This window comes from Haliotis rufescens, unplaced genomic scaffold (genome assembly GCF_023055435.1).
Source record: "Haliotis rufescens isolate VD_foot unplaced genomic scaffold, xgHalRufe1.0.p SCAF_1, whole genome shotgun sequence".
NCBI lineage: Eukaryota > Metazoa > Mollusca > Gastropoda > Lepetellida > Haliotidae > Haliotis > Haliotis rufescens.
The window spans coordinates 39618080-39638763 of record NW_025963779.1 but is presented as its reverse complement, the minus strand read 5'-3'; the positions used below and the strand labels follow the sequence as shown (position 1 = coordinate 39638763).

General features: G+C 38.1%; 1 pseudogene; it reads right to left on the bottom strand.

Annotated features, from left to right (window-relative positions):
- Window positions 1-4781: 4781 nt before the first annotated feature.
- Window positions 4782-20114, bottom strand: LOC124143929 (annotated as a pseudogene).
- Window positions 20115-20684: the final 570 nt, after the last annotated feature.

Genomic DNA, 20684 nt, shown 5'->3' with positions numbered 1-20684 from the left:
GTTCATCAGAAAAAACATTTGATAGGATCAGGAACCCCAATAAAAAGATTAGGTTTAAGTTTGTGTGTACAGAGAGTTCCATAGTAGGCCCAGTTAGCTTTATTAAAGTTCCATCTTGACGATGGAGGAACATCAGATGGGGTCACAGGCTTTAAAACAGTAGGGAAATGGTCACTTCCAAAGAGGTCATTGTGGACTGACCATTCAAATTCATTCAGTATTTCTGAATCTGTAATTGACAAATCCAGACAAGAGTAAGTACCTGTTCCAGGATGTAGATAAGTGTCTGAACCATCATTATATATGCACAAATTGTTATCAGAAATGAAATCTTCTATGGTCTTTCCTTTGTTACTTGTATGCGCACTGCCCCAAAGTGGGTTATGTCCATTGAAATCGCCCATAATAATACATGGCTTCGGGAGCTGGTCATACAGGGCCTGAAGGTCAGTCTGCGTCATAGAAGATGATGGAGGGATGTAAACAGAGCATAGAGTTAGAACAATGTGCAGGGTTATACGGACAGCGACAGCTTGAAGTGGGGTATCAAGAGTTACAGGGCTGTGAATAACACCCTGCCTCACCAAGACAGAAGAACCTCCAGTTGCTTTAGCACCCGGAGGTGAATAGAAATGATACGAATTATACTGTCTGATATCCATTTAATCAGTGGTTTTCAAGTAAGTCTCTTGGAGGCAAAATGCTGATGGTTTATGATCTTGTATTAATGATTGCAAATCATTAAAATTATTTCTTAGTCCTCTGCAATTCCACTGGATGATATTTGGAGAGCAACTCATGGTGGCTCAACCGGTGATCTGGAACGTGGGGGAGGACCACTCCCAGGTATGGAGTTGGAAGGAGTGACCTCCATCTCCAGAGGTTCAAACGAATTGTGAACCTCAACATGGTTAGGCGTATGAGAAGGCACCTCCAGGTGTAGGAGGGCCTTGGCTCGTTTCTTAATCTGTTTCTTTTCTTTATTGGTCAAGTGGGCACAGAAACTGTAATCTTTTCAGCTTTCTATTTTGGCTTCTTCGTTTAGTAAATACTAGTAAATATCTGAAAATATTGACTTCAACAGATTCTTTCTGTCTTTCATAAAACAGTGATCTTGTTTTTCAAGTTGCTGGATATATTCTGCAGATGCTTAACAAGAATTTCAACACCAGGATCACTTGTAATTTGTAGCTGCTCATGCACAATTGCTGCCCGTTTCCAATGCACCTGCTGACATAGATCTGCATCTTGTGTATACATAGAGCAGCTTGTCCATACAGAGAGGTGGAGACTGGGGTCACATGATTTTGAATATGACACAAGTTTTGTCGCATTTTCATGCTGGGAATGCATTTTTTCCAGATCATGACCATATTCAAACTCTTTTGCTATGTCACATGGCAAAACGAACTGAATATTTCTGATATGGTTCAAAAGACCTTCCTCTACCATACATTCTCTTTGGTGCAAATGTTAAACCAACATTTCAGATTTCCTGCGCACATCACAAGTGATACCTTGAATGGCTTCTGTTTCCACTCTCTTTGCAAAATATATGAAATCCTCCACTGTAACTGTACACTTTAGACCAAAACATTTCATGAAGAACTGCCACTCATCTTCCTGATAGGGAGCAGGAAGAAAATCATTGTGTGAACACATGACTTTGTATTCAGGGACTTTATGGCTGTATAACTCAGATGCAGTGTGCCACTTTTCCATCAGCTGTTTCTAGAAAAGATAGAGTTTACAATTTCTCAATTAATTCAGTCACTTCATCCAAATAATATCACTCCTTAATAATCTTTTGCAGATAATTAAGAAGAATTTGTCTGTTTGCAGGTATAAGTGACACCAACTTTGGAACTATAATCTGTGTATAAACGTTTTCTGTTTTCAAATGATCAAATTCCAGATATGTCAATAGTTCATTGTAGTAGTACTTGTGTACTATGAGTACATGATTTGACCCTGAGAAAAGTTTTTCCAGGCCAGCTTTGGGAATATGTGGCTATAGATCTTTGACCACTGTTACCCTACCATATTGTGCCAGACATACTGCGACACCTGATAGAGATGGGAAATATGACAACCTGAGGAGTCGAAAACGAAGATTAGCTGTTCTTTCAGACAGTGTTCCTAAATTGTCATTTAAATAATGCAGAACTGTGCAACATTCATCTATTGACAACTTGGATTTTCTTCCAGATGTCTGCAAGAGCATAGACAACACACTCACTGAATTGGTCATGTCAGCAGTTAGCTCAGAGCATAATGTTAAACTTTCTGGAAAGGTCTTAACATATCCTTGTTGATCTACAGTAAATGCAGATGTCATGAGCTTAGGCAGAATCATTTCCTTTAAGAATTTCATCAGTCTATCATTTGTGGATGGGGGGCAGGAAACAATAGTTTTACACTCTTTGAGAGGATGTAGACATTGTTTATCTGCTACTTCTGTTGGAATCAGTGACCACTTGTTGAGGTCATGTAGAAAGCTCCTGAGAAAATCATCTTTGACACAGTTCTTACTTTTTGAAACTGTCTTCTTATCATTAATAACACAATTAAGAAACTGCCAAAAACGGCATATCCACAGTTTTCTTGGTGTATTGGTCCAGGAACATGGTTGGCCACTCATAAACATATGGGTGTCCAAAGTTTCCTCAAGCAAAGATGATGCTAACATTGGAACATTAACTCTTTTTAAGCACTTTCTTTGGTCAATATCAACAGCCTTATATAAATCAATCAGCCCTGTGTGTAACAATTTGTCAGTGCTCATGGGGAAGAGATCATTGTAATCTGTCAGCAAGAACTCTTTTCCTTCAGTAAAACCACAGAGGACCTTAGACTCATCATCAAAGGTAACAGGTCTAATTCAGTACTGAACGTATCCTCTTGGAAGCAATACCATGTTAGAATCCTCACATTTTCTACTGATCGTAAGGGTGTATCCTTGATGTCCTTGGGTAGTTGTCCTATACAGCATCTTTCTGAGACAGATGACGTGTATGTCTTTAAAAAAGAAATCACAATCTTTGGTGAGACACCTTTGAGGACTTCTTTGATTTCAGCTTTGTCAAACTGGTGTTGAATTCTTAATGGAGAATCTATGATGCTCATTCCAAGACCCTTAAGTATCCAAGTCAGTAATCTTCTACTTGTCTCAGAAGGTGTTTCATTTTCAGTGACATGACTACACACTGCAGCTACAGATTCAGGAAAATAGTGACTTAATGTATTGAAATATCCAGAACGTTGTCTCTCAGCTTTAGTTAGAGGTACCCATGTGACAGTCAAATGTGAATTGTTTGACAGATTAAGAAATGTGCCATTCAATGGTTTGGTAACAGGGAACAGTGGAATGGAATTCTTTGCTATGTATGTGTAAAATGTTTTCACCAATAGTTCCCCAAATCGATCAGTTGGCTTTTCAAAGAGAGGAAAGAGATCATGATAGCTTCTTAAATATAAGCTCATGTCTTTCGAAGATTTTGCTGCCTGTTAAAAGGCATACAGGAATGTATTAAGCGCTGTAATGTAAGCTGGACAAATGATTGCTTCAGTGACATGTTCACTCCATAACAGCTTGAAATCTCGGCTTTCTTCCCAAAGATTGCATTTTGCTTCATGTCCCAGTGCAAAGTGACCATTGATATGGACAGGCAAACCTGTGTCTTTAGGTAATGGCAGAATACAGGAACACTTTCCCTTGAAAGTTTTCTGCTGATGAATGGGTATTGCAACTCCACCTCTTGGAAGTAATTGTAAATCTCCCCTTTTCCAGTGAACCTCTAAATTGTTATCAAGAGGTATTGACTTGTCAAAGCCAGTTTGATGAACAATGAGCCATTGCTGGACCAATTTAGAAGAATCAGTCGTCACTTTTTTGAAAAGCTTTATCTGATTTTGTGGAATCTTACAGAGTTCTTTGTCTTTGAGATTCTTCCTCAGATTTGATATACAGGACTGCATTTCTGTTTGACTGTCTTTTGACGTACAGTAGAACACGAATATAATGTAATACAAGGGACCAGAGAAATTAGTTTGTTATATCCGTTGTTCGTTATACACGTTTTTGCTCGGAAACGTCCGCCATCTTGGATCAACAGCATTAATAATTCTCAATTTCGTGTCTAAACTGATAGCTTTCCTCTTACTATTGCCCGCCATGATAGCATATGCAAGTGAACTGACACTTGGACACAATCTCGTAAATTGTTTATGTTTAATATTTGTTTTTTAGTAAGATTAACACAATGCAAATTTAACAAGGTTGATCCGTCGCCGCCATTGTGTTGATTCGCCGCTGACTTCGTACAGCCAATTGTCAGTGACACTTGACACTGAGTGAGATTTCTCAGTTCTCTATACACATCACTAATAAGTGATAGATGGGGTTGTCGATGATCAGATATCAGTTCGCTGTATCCGTATGTTCGCTGTAGAGAGTTTGTTATATACGTAAATTTTATATGATATTATATAGGAGATAAATCGGGGATTTTTTAACAGTTCCTTGTATCCGTTTGTTCGCTATATCCGTGTTCGTTATATCTGTGTTCGTTATATCCGTGTTCTACTGTAGTGGAAGTGACAGTATGCTCAATACATAGTTTACCATTTCTATTAATTGATCCTATAGATACCTCTTCCACATTGCTGAGAAAAGGGAGAGACAAACATGCTTCCTCTTTGAATGTGTCCAACAGTTTGCTGACCTCATCCACTGTAGTCTCTTGTTTTGATATTTTTGATGTCTCAGCCATTGCCTCTGTTCAAAAAGGGAAACGGAAAAGCGTTCCCTTGTTTTTGTTCATGACACTATCTTCAAGGTAGCATACAAAAACATCTTTAAATGTTTTTCTCATTGTATCAAGATCGCCAAACTGAATTCTACTTCAGTCCGTGGAGTGTAACATTTATGTGGATCAAGTACACATAATCGCTTCTCAGTATTCGGACCTACAGTCATGAAAGAGGGTACATCAGTCAGATGGTATACTACATTTAAAGCCAACACCATACTGGCCTGTTTTCAGAGGGTCATCACTTTTGCTGCCTTCATCTAACTGTTGAATTCCAATAATGTCATCATCAGTAAAATGACTGTTATTGAAAACACATAATGCAGGTCCTTGTAGAGGCCTCCATGCACTATCAAAGACTTTTTCTGATGGATGCTTTCGAAAATCTTTGATCAACACAAGCTTAGTGGCCCCTGCATCATCTGCATTTTGTAAAAGTTCCTTGACAATTGAGCCATCTTTTGGATATCCACTTAGGATCCTCTTAAGTCTGGATGTGAGTGGTTCATGCTGCCCAAATCCCCGTGATTATGGAAAAGCCACAATATTCCTAGAAATACTTGCCTCACGTTTTGTCCTAACTCCCAGGACCTTTCCATCTCTTGGTGATAATGTTTGGGTGTAGAAATACCATATTCTGTTGCTTGTTAACCCACCCACAGTCGTTAAGGCAAAGTGTGTTGGCTTTTCCTAAGTGTCCTTTATCATTTGGTAACAGTATTTTAGGCACTGGTGAATCGTCTCTCACAATTAATTCCACAAGAACTTGCACACACTTACAGAAACATGTAAGGTTTTCCCCATTCAGGGGAGCCCCAGGGATTTTGTTTGAGATACGTTTCATAACACTTATTATCATTTAACTAAAGCATTTATCCATGACATAAGCTTATGACATAAAAACATGTATGTCATACCCCAATGACATCAGTATGCAAATTAGATATGCAAATTAGATAACCGGAAGTGGAACTTTTTTCGCCGGTGCACGTGAGTAGGTGTTTACAAACAACATGGATACCTTTGATGTTGGAGACATTATTTCAATTATTCTGCAAAAGTCTGTTCAAGTATTTTGTTTAAAATAATCCGAGGAACTTTTTTTCTCAGCGAAGGAATATGCCATAAAGGAGTAAGGAGGTTGTTTATTTTGGTTTACACGGCTATGGAAAACATGTATCACTACGCACGATCTATACGTAAGATTTCGACAAGTTGCTGATGTTAATGTTTAATGCAATTATTCCTTAATTGGGAAGCAAAAATGTGAAAATGATAAATAGAATTCATCACTCCTGTTTTTTAATATGGGAAATATCAACCGAGTCTTAGTTAATCGGTATTTGCCGAGCCTTTGGCGAGACGTGATGAATCTTCTATGTATGTCATGCTGTTCCAACTGTCCCTAACACCCACAGCCTTAAGAAAGTTGGGGTACTGGTGGCACAGTTCCTCTTCTACCTCATACAGGAATGGCCTTAGGGGTATTGTAAGTTCAAATGCCATTTGTCTTGGTGCAATCAATCTGTTTCAAACAAGGATAATTCTCTCCGAAGCATGCAAATTCATACTCCGTAAATGTGTAAAATCTGTTGCTATTTTACACTCAAGAAACCTGTAGATGCCATGACAGACCTCGGATTCCTTTGATGCAGTGGATGTTTTTTTCGATACACTCTGGTTTGAAATGTGGCGAAGTTGATAGATGGCTGACTGAATTTCAACATCCTTGCTGCTTCTTACCCCAAGCCAGCTGAGGAGGCTGTTTCAGTGAATTTGCTGCCAATTATGAACTCCTCAGATCGAACAAGATTAATTGCATCACCCATAAATAAGGAAACAGGAGAACAAAATCTTCACTCATTTGACTTCCATGGATAAGGCCAATCTTTTGGCATAGTGAGTGTTGGTAGAAAGTTGATCACTTGTAGTCCATCTTGAATAAAAGGAATTGTTTTATAGTGTTTCTGTAAGTCCTTAGCAGAAATGCTGTTTATATACCTCACAAATTTTCTTGAAAGTTTTACACACTCTCTCGTCTGGATCATTTTGGCTCTATTTAATTTCCATTCTCGATGAAGATCATCAGCTGCCATGCCAAGTTGCTCCAGCGTGTTCAGAGCAGAAACACTGCAAAACAGTTCACTATTTGGAAATACTTCTTCTTCATCCAAAAACAGAATATGTGCTAGTCCATTCGGACTTACTAGTTTGTCGGGTTCCCTAAGTCTTCCATGTGGCCTTACTGGAATGCACTTGGTTCTAGAAATCATCCCCATCAAGGCATTATTTGATGTATGCTTTAAAGCATATGCAGTGAGTTGGTTTCTTTCATCTGGTGACAAGAAAATATCAGAAATGTTTTGAAAGAATATTTAATCAAAGAATACTTCTTTCGAGATGATCTTCTTTGCAAGTACTTGTTGGAGGCCACATTGTTTCAAACTTCTGATAATTGTAGCAGGGAGATCTATCACAATTCCTTTAGTTCCGTCCCAGTAGTGCTTGAAAGTACTGACAGCAATTTCTCCAACTGTTTGAGCATGTCTCAACTCTGGATCCAGAACTATCATTTCCTTCCAAGAGGACCATCTCCCACCATTCCCTTTATAAAATATTTTCATATTAGTGTTTATAACAAATTATATGCAAATTGGTTCTATCCTCAATGATTCCACTCAGTGGCCATAAACGATAAAATGTGCATTCGTCCATATTATCCAAGTCATGTAAATGAAGAAAGGCAAAAGCCCATGCCTGTGGTATAACATGTCTTTCAAGGACACATTCCAGCTAGCTTCAGGAGAATTGGTGTCATCAACATTCTGCAAACAAATTTGCTGCCTATCTGATGTCAGGGCAAAAGTGGCATTGATGTGAAGATTGTTGTTGTTTGTTATTGGAAGAGGCATGAAACAGAACAAATGCCCTGTTTGATAGAAGCCAGGACCACAATCTGATAAAAGACAAAGTGATTGTCCACTTGCAGATGTCTTAAATGGTATAGCCACTGCTGCAAGGGGGATTAACCCCTTTTCATTGAGGATCTTCTGCAAATGTTTTAGCTTCACTGGTTTCAGCTGTCCATGTTAGCAGCCATGATATTTGATTTGTTGAACTTTCTATTTTGCATGCTGTGTTAAATTTGTGTTTTGTAAAGTGAACACTGATTTCATTCCCCTCTTTTATGTATCTGAGGTTGTCTTGTGATCCTGAATCGGCCTCCCGCTTAGTGGTTGAAGAGTATTCTAGAATGTTGGTGTCTTTTCCATCCCTTGTGATGGCATCAAACACAAAGTGTCGGTAGACAATGGACTTCCTCACTCCAACAAGCTTTTCAGGACCTTGTGGTGTCATTGAGTCAGACAGATAATAAAATGTAATTGACTTTAATAAGTTGCCAGCAATAATAAGTTGCCAGCATTATGAGCAAAAATACTGAAAAATGCCTGCATCTGTTGACATGAATAACAAAGCTTTTTGATATCACTATCTTGTGCTTGCTCTCAATGGAAAACGGAAGAGGGTGCCTTTAAAAAATTCATGTGTATTCAGGTCACAACCAAAAATGCTGATATATGGCTTCAGCTGATTTTTTCATTTTCTTACTGTCTTAGGGTTTCTTCCCTTACCAAAAAAAACCCAGAAAAGATGTATTCGAGACCGCCCCGAGGGTTCCTCGATGCAACTTTTGTGGGACTTTAGCCAATTTTTATGGTCTCGGCAAGCCGAGACTTTGTTGAGACCCATTGAATACTATTCTGGGGAATAATCAAGTACTTCCCCCGAAAAGCAATTATATACTTAAGTCACTGAAGACGTTTCTAATGTATCTCCACTAGCAGGGGATGTCTGGGGAGATCTCTTAAGATGTTTCGGAGACTTCTCCACAGACCAGCAAAAAAGCTAAGATGTCTCGCATATGTCTTCGCTAGCGAAGACCTTCAAAACAATTTGCAAAGACTATTCGGAGACTTCCTCAGAAGGGCAATAAAGTAGCTGAAGGTTTGCAAGGATGTATCAAGTGCATCCTCGCTAGTGAAGACCCTACAAAGACTTTGTGAATACTATTCGGAGACTTCTTCATAAGGCAATAAAATAGCTGACTGTTTGCAAGGATGTATCGGAGACTTCTTTACAAACAAAATTGAAAAGATACTGTGGAGTTTCCTTTGCTAGTGGATATCTTCGAAACAATTGTTTGGAGACTTCTTCATCACTAGGCAACTTGATAAACGGTTTGCAATGCATCTTCACTTGCCAAAACCATATGAAGACTTTTGTAAGTATATACCTTTCAAAGACTTTCTTTCAATTGATAACTATTGATCTCACATGCAATGAATTAGAAAATCCTATATATGTCAACAAAGACATAAATAATGAAATACTCAACACAATTAATGCTTCCAGGTATATTTTTACTAAATACAGTAAAAACAAATGCAGGAATTTGAGTATACAATATTCTTGAAAATGAAAAGAATGAACAATATATTCATAAATTTTAATCAGAAAGTAACAGTGTCTGTATGCCATATAACAGTCTCATCAGAAAAAAGGTATATAAGAATAGCCAACACAGGAACATAAAATATTAATCCTCCACAGATTTGTAAGATGTCAGAGTTTTCTATATAAAACCTGCTGGATATTTATCCTGACACCTGCACCGGGGAATGTGAAAGATAAAGAAATGCAATGAAATCTGAACACAAAAGATGTAGGAAAGTTTTCTTTTCTCAAACAGAATGAGGGAGTATTAAAAGTGACTGTCCATTCATTGTTGTAGAAAATTGTTTATAAAGTATTTGTTACTTATGCATGCATTTACCAATATATTGATTTGAGGTTATTTACATTAATGCAATAAATAAATTAACATTTTGATTCACTATTCATGTATTTGAATTAATTTAATATTTTCAACAAATGTCCCAGACAAGCCAATTTAGAGTTATTTCATTATGTCCTTAGTTCAATTACATTACAGGTCACCTTCTATGTTGTTGGGTTGTTCACAAAGAGAAAGGGTGTCACCGATAACAACTGGGATCAATAAAGATATTAAGTTTTTGACTGGTACAATAACTACCCCCATGTCTTCAGCCTGTGCCTTAACTAACTTTACATGGGATGGCTCAACACCAAGAAAGTTGTCAACTTCATCCTCATAAGAGGCACTCGTGAAGAGCAACCTCCTCGTGGTGAGTGCTGGGTAACGCAAATCGCTCTTCCCCCGTGTGGAACCGGGGTAGAATATTTCCACAGCACCCCATTGCTGGTCGTAAGAGGCGACCAAAGTGGGCAGCCCGTTTGCCGTGGGTTGCGTCCCTGTGTCGGCGGAGGACGGGAGTCTGGTAGTTGAGGGCACTGGTTCCTGGAACTGTGTTCCTTTGCCCAACACACTACTTCGACCCTTACTTCGCCTAGACGGGTGGTAAGATGGGCCCGGTCTTATCAATCGGCTGGTCATGCCAGGCCCTGTGCGTAATATTGTATATGCACACGTGTGTTGTATTGTAATGTATATTTTGGCCTTGGCCGTCCATAACTTGTATGTATTATCAATTTTGGATTGAATAATTTGCCTAGAGTCTTACGCCAGAAGGCGGTGGCTCATGGGCCAATCTGGTACTTTCGACCTCTGAGTTCTGTATGTCTTCAATTTCTTGCCATGGGCCGAACCAGCCTGACATTTTATTTGATAGACAAATACAGCTATTCATGTTGTTCTTACTGGAGTATAACACCTCTGTATCCCTGATGTTTGCATATTGGAGATCCGGTGCAGGAAAACATCGCTCTTTGTAGCACTCCATGGTGGGTGGGGAGCAGAGGTGCTGAATACATTAATTTCATCATGGCTCACAATCCTTCTGGTTCCAACCGAAATGAAAAGAAGAGACGTCTCGAAGCTGAGATTTTATCATCTGATGATGATATTTCCGTTTCACAAAGTTCTAATTCTTGGGCTCGATTTATAGTAGTTGAATCACGAAATCAACTACCGTTGAAAATTAATCCTTTTGCCATATCAAAAGCCATTGCGGGTATTTGTGGTGAAGTCAAGAATGTTTCACGGCTCCGGAGCGGTTCTCTTTTGGTAGAGTGTGCACGGAGACAGCAAGCTATCAATCTTTTGAAATGTACTACATTCGCAAACACTGAAGTTGCTGTCTCTGCGCACAGAACGTTAAACTCAAGTCGAGGCATCATCCGCGACAGAGCCCGTTGTCTGGCAGAAATGACAGAAGAGGAAATTCTTGATGAACTCAATGATCAACATGTCACGTGTGTGAAACGTTTCACAAGAAAGGATGGAGATAACATTGTCCCAACAAATACTTATTTGTTCACCTTTTCACTGTCGACCATACCACAATCTATAAAGGCAGGATATTTTAACATCGGAGTGGAGGTGTATGTCCCCAATCCACTCCGATGTTACAAGTGTCAGAAGTTTGGACACGGTTCCAAATCATGCGATCGGCCGAGTGTTTGTCACCGTTGTGGTGCAAATCATGACGCCTCAGATTGTACAGCTGATCCCAAATGTGTGAATTGTAAGGGTAAACATGTTGCATCTTCAAAATCATGTCCTCTTTGGCAACATGAGAAAGATATTTTGACAGTCAAATGTCAAAACAACATTTCTTTTCAGGAAGCAAAAAAAGTCATTGCCAGCCGGTCACCTCCATCAGTGCACACTTATGCTGCTGCTGTCTCTCGACCTTCTACCACAAGATCAATAGAATGTCAAACTGACTTGACATGGGCACACTCTGAACATCCTGTGCCTGTGGTTACAACATCAGAGAGTCAGACAGATGATTCAGATACTCAATCATGTGGCATCTCTCCAGCATCTCAGGTTGTGACTCAGACTATGGCCCAACCTAAACCGACTCCTGAATTACCAGCAACTAACAAACCATTGACTGAAATGCCCAAAAAACAAAAGAAGAAACAAAACAAGAAAATTATTACTAAGATCCCTACTGTCACTGAGACATCTGTTGATGTTCAGAATTTCTTTGATCCTCTCGAGATGGATGTTACTCCATCTACTATGAGTGGTGACTCTTCTTCACGTTCACGTGAGCGATCTCCTATTGAACCACCATGAATCATTCTAGTCTAATTCAATGGAATTGCAGAGGGCTTAGGCACAACTTTAATGAACTACAGTTATTAACAACAGATTTTATTCCATCAGCAATTGTTTACAAGAGACGTACTTAAAAAATACAGATAAATTTGAATTAAGGCAGTATAGTTCCTATCATTCTTTTTCTCCTCCAGAAGGTAAAGCTACTGGAGGTGCTTCTATGTTGGTGCGGCGGGGCGTTGTTCACAGTCCTGTTCCGCTTGACACGAATTTGCAAGCAGTTGCAGTTAGACTTACACTGCATATTGCCTTCACACTTTGCTCCTTATACATTCCTCCATCTTCAAATCTTCAGCGTAATGATCTACAAAAACTGTACGACCAGCTCCCAAAGCCCTGTCTCATCATGGGTGATCTAAATGGTCATAATCCTTTATGGGGAAGTTCAACCATTAATCAAAAGGGAAAAGTGATCGAGGATTTTGTGTCCGATAATGATCTTTGCATCTTTAACGATGACTCGGACACCTACTTACACCCTGCAACTGGTACGTATTCATCATTAGATCTGTCTTTGACGGATTCAGTTTTGTTGAATGAATTCTCATGGTCCGTCCATGATGACCTATGTGGGAGTGACCATTTCCCCACGGTGCTTAAACCAATTAATCCCGCTGATGATCCACCTTCACCTCGATGGAATTTTGTGAAGGCTGATTGGCTTTTATTTCAATCTTTATGCAAAGATAAATTACTACCTACGTCTTTTCAGAATGTTACTGACCCGATTCAGTTGTTCTCAGATCTACTGAATGAAATTGCTGATGAATCAATACCTAAGTCCTCGATCAACCCACGTGTTCGTAAACCGTGGTTTGATGACACTTGCAAACAAGCTAGGAAATGTCGTAAGAAGGCGGAGAAGTACTTCCGTAAACATCCCACTGTCCATAATTTAAATATTGTAAAAATTTCAAATGCCAAGGCAAGACGTCTATTTAAGCAAAATAAACGTCAATCCTGGCGGACTTATGTCTCCAAAATTAACTCTCGTACCCCTATGTCCAAGGTATGGAACATGATTAAAAAGATCAAAGGCAAGGGATCAAATTCTACAGTTCACCATCTGAAGGATGGCGATACTTTGTTAACTGATAAATCTGCCATTGCCAATAGCATTGGTGAAACTTTATCTCATCATTCTTCTTCATCTAATTACGCTCCTGAATTTCAAAAATATCAGCTTCAACAGGAAAAGAAAAAAGTAAATTTTACATCTGATAATGGTGAAGATTACAATGAGGTATTTTCACTACATGAGCTATATACTGCCTTAGGGCAAGCTCATGATACAGCAGCAGGCGCTGATAATATTCATTATCAGCTGCTGAAACACTTGCCCGAATCATGCCTTGAAACTATGTTAAATATATTCGATGATATTTGGAAATCTGGGACGTTTCCACCTTCATGGCATAATGCCATTGTTATACCAATACCCAAACCTGGGCGGGATCATTCTGATCCATCAAATTACAGACCTATCTCACTAACTAGCTGTGTTTGTAAAACGATGGAACGCATGGTAAATAATCGATTAGTGTGGTACTTGGAAACAAATAATCTTCTTTCCAATATACAATGTGGTTTCAGGAAAAATAGAAGTACTATCGATCATTTAGTGCGTTTAGAATCGTTCATTAAAAATTCCATTGTAAATAGACAACATGCTGTATCGATCTTTTTCGATTTAGAAAAAGCTTACGATACAACATGGAAACATGGTATTTTAAAAGATCTTCATGATTTTGGATTAAGAGGCCGTCTGCCTCATTTTATATCACAGTTTTTAACAGACAGGCAATTTCAAGTCCGAGTGGGTACAACCCTGTCTGATCATTATAATCAGGATCAGGGTGTCCCACAAGGCAGTATTTTGTCTGTCACTTTATTCAGTATAAAAATTAACAGTTTGTCAAAAGTTTTAAATGATTCAGTTGATGGATCACTTTTTGTGGATGATTTTAATCTATCTTGTCGTGGTAAAAATATGCACACAATAGAAAGGCAATTACAATTATGTCTTAATAAAATTAACAAGTGGTGTCTTGAAAACGGGTTTAAATTTTCCAAATCAAAAACTAATTGTATTCATTTCTGCCGAAAATATAAACCGCATAAGGACCCTGAACTATTTCTGAATGGCACCCCTATCAAAGTTGTTAAGGAAGCCAAGTTCTTAGGACTTATTTTTGATCATCACTTAACTTTCCTCCCGCATATTAAATACCTAAAAGCTAAATGCCTGAAGGCACTCGATCTATTGAAAGTTGTTTCTAATTCAAAGTGGGGAGGGGATCAAACAACCCTCTTACACTTATACAGGTCACTCATCCGTTCAAAACTTGATTATGGCTCCATCGTCTATGGTGGAGCCTGTAAAAGCAATTTAAAAAAACTTGATACGATACATCATCAGGGCCTGAGGCTTTGCCTTGGTGCCTTCAGGACGTCTCCAATACACAGTCTATATGTAGAAGCGGATGAACCTTCTCTTAAACAACGCCGTCTAAAATTATCTTTACAATATGTCACTAAATTATATTCTAATCAGTCCAATCCAGCTTTTAATTGCGTCTTCAATCCTCTTTACCAAGATATTTACAATAAAAAGTCATCTCTTGTTCCACCACTCGGAATCAGAATCCAGTCTGCCTTGTTTGCTTCCAATATTAAACTGCAAGATATAGCTCCAACTCAACTGTTTTCAACACCTCCTTGGCAAATGGTACGGCCAGAGGTTGACCTTACATTAACAAAATTAAAGAAATCAGACACTAACGAATTAATTTACCAACAAGAATACAGTCAATTAAGAACAAATTATGACACTTATAAATCTATCTTTACAGATGGATCCAAGGATGGTGGCGCAGTTGCTAGTGCCACCGTCATTGGATCCAGAACAATATCTTCACGTTTACCTGATAACAGTTCCATCTTCACTGCAGAAGCAAACGCCATTTTTACAGCACTTAAATATATCAGTAATCAAGCTAAACATAAACAATTCATACTGTTTTCAGATTCTCTTTCATGCCTTCAGGCGATTAAAAATATGTCATCAAAACATCCACTTTTAATCGAAATTCTCGAATTATTTAATGATCTTGCTACTGGCCAATATGACATCGTCTTTTGTTGGTTACCAAGCCATGTTGGTATCATTGGTAACACAATGGCCGATGCTGCTGCAAAAGCAGCCCTCAACAAATCTGTGACACCACTTCTGATCCCGTACACTGATTTTAAACCCATGATTCGATCTTACATCCGAGATCTTATGCAACAGAAGTGGGACGCCCAAGTAGGTATCAATAAATTACATGAAATTAAACCAAATATCAGTTACACCTACTTAGGCTGTCAGTCCAGATTTGAAGAGGTCATTATGCGACGATGTCGTATTGGCCATTCAAGATATACACATGAGTATCTTTTAAATGGTGAGGATCCTCCGTTTTGCATCCCTTGTGATGAAAGAATCACAGTCAAGCATGTCCTGCTTGATTGTATTGATTTTTCCATCACAAGGGATACATATTTCAATGTTAAAACAATTAAGGACCTTTTTAATGATGTTAATTCTCGTTTACTGTTATGTTTTTTAAAAGAAATAGAGCTTTTTCATAAATTTTGATGTGCTAACTGTATTGTTTTTAAAATTGGTAGTGCAATTTAATAACTTAGATTGTTAGTGGCTATACCCTCGAGGGGGGTTGAAGTAGCGTAAAATTATTGTCCCCCTAAGAGGGTATGTAAGTCCCATTTCATTCCAGGTATTTTTCTGCATACCAGGCTTTTAAACGTAGTATATTCGTTATTTTAATCTAAGGCTTAACTGATACACTGTCGTCAGTGACTGAAGGGATGATATAAATCCTGCCGGGGTCCGTGCAGGAAGCTAAGGTACTGTAAGTCCCCATGGTCCCCAGTATGGTGATCTCCTTTCAGTGGCTGACGATTTCTAGCCCATTTTTATATTGTGATGTTCATTACTGCTTACTGTTTTTATTATTCACAACTAGTTTTAAATCAAGTCTGTGATATTCTAGTTATTCTACTGTCCTTCGTCGACAGGTTTTTATTTTCGTATAATTATGTGTATTATTAATGTACTTCTCGTCACGATATGGCTGAAATACTGCCGATGTGACGTTAAATCTTACCTCACTCACTCACACTCCTCATAAGAAAAAATATGGATCCTGCATCCACATCATATGGAGTGATGCAGGCCGGCATCTAACAACTGTCATCACAGTGGGTTTTTCACAAATACAATTGACATCTTGGGTGAAACAAAACCAGTTGACAACACCCCTTCTTTTGTTTTCTTTTTCTCTGAAGATAACTGCAGATTAATTTCTTTTCAAAGATCTGACATACTCTTTGGAATGAAAGGTTTTTCCTCTCAACTTAAGCTGCTTGAAGACCATGACGTCTTTGGGTTCACTTCCTAAGAAATCTATTAATGCAACATTATGGAAACTACAGAGCTTCTTCTTGAAGCCTTTACCAATAAATTTACAAGTCTTGGCCAACTCTCCTTGCAAGTAGTGTTGGGAATTCTTGCAGAGTTTAGTTAGGAATTCATATGCTGGAGAATCTTTCTTTATAGGGGATACCATTAAAGGCATCAGTTGCATCATGTTAATAGCATTCATAATTTGTAAGTCAACATGTTGTGAACCATGAAACATAGACATGAGATTGCCATTAAGATTTTCAAATGGAAAACAAGAATGTACCCAGAGAGGACCAAGGTTTCGCACAGTTGAGGGCAAGTGCAAAAGGTAGTGAACATTAAGTGTTAAGTATCTCTCTCCATAGAAATCAGCAAACATGTAGACAAAATAGTCTAACAAAACCTGTCCATTTGTCACATCTACTTCAGAAATACTGTCCATTGAAAGTAAGGTGATAGCTTCAACAAAACAAGTGTAATGATAAAAATACACATAAGGCAACAAACCTCGCAGAATTGGAATTGAGTAAAATAGAAGCCATGGTCTTAATTCGGCAGCTTTCCAGTATTTTAAATGTTCACTTATAGATCTAGGCAGCCTCGATTTGTTGGATGGTGGTTTACTGAACAAAGCAAATTGTCAACAGAATTAACATGGCAATAAAGAAAACCTTGTGGCAGCATGTGCTGAAGAAAACCATAAGGTAAGGAGCAATTTAGTTACGCCTAAAGAACACAATGCATGTAGTCTACACTGCATGATCGAACATAATCAAAGCTTGTCAGATTCATAAGAAAGGAGTAACCTTTGATTCCTTCAACTGGTTGTACAGAGCTAGCAGTTAGTGAATTTCTAACTGAATCAGTGGTGGTAAGAGCTGGACCATCAGGGTCCTCTTCAACATAAGGGAATATGTGAACATTGCCACCTTTATCAGTTCGGAAGTTTTTACCTTTTTGTGTGCAAAAAAGACAACTGTTGGATCCATTCAACTGAACCATACTTAAAACAGCGTTTTTTGCAGGTAGATCAGCACTCAAAGCAATAAGAAAACAGTGGCAAATAACAGATTCACTATTTACTTCAACCTGCACATCCTTTGTTTCAAGGTCTGACAAAGATGCCTGGAGAGGTTCACAAAATGTACTCATACATGGCTTTGTTGGCCCAAACCATATTCCATACATAAGCATATTAGTTTTGGACTTCCTTTGTTTGAATGGGAGTTCATTAACCATCAAATATACTGGCCACATGGACATGTGTGAGCTTTTAAACAACGGAACCCCATCAGTATTGAAAGTAAATGATATGATGCATGGATGCTTTTCTGAAAGTGGACCATCATTGACAACAAATTGTTGATATATGTTTGAATCATATATGTCCTCAAAGTTTCTTGCATTTTTCTTCCGGCGGTTGAATCGGTGGTCCAGACCAGATACAAAAGTTTGGTTTTATAAAAAGGAACACAACTGATGGTAAAGCGGAAACACAAGGAAGAAACTCTTAGAACTAGAGTCTAAGAGGGACTTGGAACAAAAAGTGTTGGGGCAAATTTCTTCTTTTGATACTGGTGAATGACAGTTGTTGCAATAATAGAATCTATATAGAATAATAGATTCGAAAGAAGCAAATGTCTTTCTCAGCATATACACACTCTGTCAGGGCTTTGGGTTGTGACATACAGTGCAAACGTATCAATACCACTAAATCAGCCAACATGGCACCGGTAACCGAGTGACACATAGCAAACAATGATATCAGCATGATGCTTAAGCCTATGGACATCCAATGTCCATCATATATGGGCTGGTCCATTTCTGACTTGGGCTCAGCCTGGGTGCCATTCCCACATTCTTCATCTTTCTTGGCAGGTTCCTCTTCCCTCTGTTGTTGCTGGACATAATCAGTCAACAGGTCACTGATTGTGAGTCCTGAAACAATCAATGGCACATGATAATGTACAAACAAATACTAAATCATACAAGAGAAAATGCTTGTAATTTGCTGAATAATTTACTGAATAATTTATTTCACCATGTAGAAATGTTTCTTTTGAATAGCATGAACCATCCATATACATTTTGACAATGTCAGTTGAAGTCTATTTAAATATGGATCTGAATTATGCAAAGTGCCATGTATGCATTTATGGATGTATGAAACTGAAAGGCAATTATATCCCTTAAAATTTGAATGTATCTTCACCTTCTGCAGCAATTGTGCAAGGAGCATCAAGAACGTCAACCATGCTTTGCTTTGTGGGCTCAATTGTATATAACATTGTTAGATATACACGCCATGATCACATTATAGTGGTAATTATTCAAAATGGGCTTTTAGTCCTATAAAGCTAGGGCTGAGTGACATTTTATCTATAAGCAATAATTATGTGTTGGTATAATATAATGTTTAAAATTCAGTTTGTCCATGGGCACATGTTGCAATATTTCTGGAATGACTCCCGATATTTAATTTTAAATAAATCAAAATACTTAGACCTACATGGAAAATTATACTTAAAGTCAGTCAAAAAAATAAAACAAAATACCTTTTCTTGGAGCTCCTTTTGCCATCCTCTCTGTGTCCAAAATGACCTTCAGTGACACTAAAAATACAATATGCACATTTTCATTTCCGGTGACATACCATTAATGTGAAAAAGCTCGAAATTAAAAATCAAATTCAAAACAGGTTAAAAATAATGTTTTAACAAGCTAAATGACATTTCAATGTTTATAAATTAATCATGTTCACATGTTATTTATTCTTTTGTTCATTGATGATGTTCATACACATGCAAGAATGCAGGAAATAGGTAATACATATAACAACCAGACCATAAAATTGTTAACGGCAGTACACACAGACAAGAAGACTGTATGCTCATTACAGCTCTTGGCGGTCAAGGCGAGGAAATACCTATGATTTACGACCTATGCAATAACCACATGTATTACATTATTGTGAAAATTAATGGAAGTAAACTAGGACTAAAAAGGCGATAAAACAACAGTTTTTAACTGTGTTTCACTCGACGGATCATAGCTAAGTTAGTTGACGCTTAGCAATAATAGAATTGACATCTGTTTACATATATTCCGTCCTATCCTGACAGTTTAAAGTTAAATGACTTAATCACTTACTTGTCTTTGACAATTTTCCTTACTTCCTTGGCCGTAGTCTTCCAATGCTGTCTTCTTGATGATCTGTATAACGAACAAATCATGATCTTACACATGCAAGTAAAGAAATATCCGTCTATTTCTACATGCATGTCAGTACTTAAACTGGTGCTCCCTACCATTTGAATTAGGTCTATCATAGTTGTTCATCAATCAGATACGTGATTGTTATCACGTCTTTCGGATTTGCGAATGTTTGAAACAGAAGGTTATGAAAAACGAAACGAAACGAAACGGAAACGAACTACAAACGTGTGGTTATTTGATCTTTTAATACTTTAGAAAACAAAAGTGTACGAATCAGATGCCTGTACATATGGCATTATATTTGATGGAAACGTTTAGATTACGATTTCCATATATAACGATCATATACGAATTTTGTGTTCATTAAGAATTCTACATTTTTAATCATGAAAATTGAGTAAGTCAAACAAAAAAGTGCTCCCCGAGAAAACTTACCTCCATCCGCCATGTTCAAAGCTTTGTACTGGGTGAAGATTAAATGTCTTCGAGTTGTAGGTTCGATCTATCTTTTATAATGATTCGGGTGAGGAATATGTACCTTCGATTGGATCCTCTTTGTACTCGGTGAAGGTTAAATGTCTTCGAATTGTTGTTGTTGTTGTTGTTGTTGCATTAAGTGTTTAAGAGGTCGCCATCTGCCTAAGCAATTTCGGCTGACCTGTCCCTCTTTGGGACTCATGTGTGTGAGTAGGGTACACATATCTATTGTGAGTTTGGTGTTCACATAATTTCTGTTTTTGTATCGATATGATTTCTATTTTCTTATATTGATATTTCATTTTTATCCTTGGCTGCTCTGTTTATATACGTTTGAGTAGCTGTCCATCTCTCAGAAATAGAGTTAGTTTGGCCTTGGCTATTGCATCTCTTGGCTTTAGGAGATCTATGACAGATAGCGGATCTAACTGCAATTCTTGTTTTAACCTAGCCCGGGCTGGGGCATGGTCTTGACATTCTAGTAACACGTGATCAATGGTTTCAGCCTGATTGCAAGATGAACAAACCTTGTCATAGTGCT